This window comes from Carlito syrichta, unplaced genomic scaffold (genome assembly GCF_000164805.1).
Source record: "Carlito syrichta isolate Samal-C Ts95f unplaced genomic scaffold, Tarsius_syrichta-2.0.1 Scaffold315828, whole genome shotgun sequence".
NCBI classification, from domain to species: Eukaryota; Metazoa; Chordata; class Mammalia; order Primates; family Tarsiidae; genus Carlito; species Carlito syrichta.
Window position 1 is genome coordinate 233,402 of NW_007259924.1, and position 1,615 is coordinate 235,016.

Below are 1,615 nucleotides of genomic sequence, written 5' to 3' on the forward strand. Positions count from 1 at the left end.
GTTGCCCAAGCGGGTCTCGAACCCGTGGGCTCAGACAATCCACTCACCTCAGCCTCCCAAAGCGCGGGATTACAGGCTAAGCCACCGAGCCTGGCTGCAATTTATTATTTTAAAAAGTTTTTGGCCAGGCACTGTGGTTCATGCCTATAATCCCAGCACTTTGGGAGGCCGAGGTGAGAGGACTGCCTGAGCCCATGAGTTCCAGACCAGCCTGGGCAGCATGGCGAGACCTCGTCTCTACAATAAAATTTTAAAAAGTAGCTGGGCATGGTGGTGCATGCCTATAGTTCCAGCTACCTGAAAGGCTGAAGTGGAAGGATTGCCTGAGCACAGTAGGCTGAGGCTGCAGTGACCGTGAGCATGCCACTGCCCTCCAACCTGGGCGACAGAGTGAGACTCCAACTCAAAAAAAAAAAAAAAAAAAAAATTTTTTTTGCTGCTCAGGCTGGAGTGCAGTGGCACGATCATGGCTTACCGAAGCCTCAACCTTCTGGGCTCAGGAAATTGTTCCGCCACAGCCTCTTGAGTAACTGGGACTACAAGCATGTGTGTGCCACCACACCTAGTTAATTTTTGTATTTTTTGTAGAGATGGGATCTCACTATGCTGCCCAGGCTTGTTTCCAGCTCCTAGACTCAAGTAATCCTCCCTCCTCAGCCTCCCAAAGTGCTGGGAATTACAGATGTGAGCCACCGCGCCTGGCCAGGAGGGCTATACTTTTTGTTGTGAATGGAGCTAGTCAAAGTTTTAAAGTCACTGAGTCTTAAAATGATCTTGTCGGCCGAGCTCGGTGGCTCAGCCTGTAATCCCAGCACTTTGGGAGGGCGAGGCGAGTGGACTGCCTAAGCCCGCGGGTTCGAGACCCGCCTGGGCAAGTTGGCAAGACTTCGTCTCTAAAATAAATTTAAAAAATTAGCCGGCCATGGTAGCGTGCGCCTGTAGTTCCAGCTGCTTGGAAAGCTGAGGCGGAAGGATTGCTGGAGCTCAGCGAGTCGAGGCTGCGGTGGCCGGGAGCGACCACTGCCCTCCAGTCTGGGGGACAGAGTGAGACTCCAACTCAAAAAAAAAAAAAAAAAAAAGAATCTTGTCATCCTTGGATCACGTTATTAATTATCTGGGAATGGCTTGCTGGTTTCAGTATTTTTTGCTTAACAGCAATAGGATGAAAGAAGCTGGCCAGGCTGAACCTAGAGGCAACAAAGCTTTGTGTTTTGTGTTTTGTTTTTGTTTTTGAGTCTGAGTCTCACTCTGTCGCCCAGGCTGGAGTGCAGTGGCACACTCATGGCCACCGCAGCCTCAACCTGCTGGGCTCAGGCGATCCTTCCGCCTCAGCCTTTTTAGTAGCTGGAAGGAACTACATGCATATGCCACCACGCGCAGGTAATTTTTTTATTTGTAGTAGAGACGAGGTCTCGCCTTCTTGCCCGGGCTGGTCTCGAACGCGTGGGCTCAGGCCCTCCTCTCGCATCCGCCTCCCAAAGTGCTGGGATTACAGGCGTGAGCCATCGCTCCCGGCGGAAGCTTTTAATTTTTAATTTTGGTGGGTCCTGAAGTTGTTTTTTCTCCTTTCTGGCCGGTGCCTTGTGTATTTTTGGAGAGCTCGCGGACCTCTCCC

The 1,615-nt window shown here is 51.2% G+C and overlaps 1 protein-coding gene across 1 annotated transcript in view; it reads right to left on the reverse strand.

The window, feature by feature from the left end:
- The window catches only part of SCARF1 (scavenger receptor class F member 1), an 11,785-nt gene that overhangs the window by 7,986 nt on the left and 2,184 nt on the right, over positions 1–1,615 (reverse strand). The gene's annotated exons all lie outside the window — the stretch shown is intronic.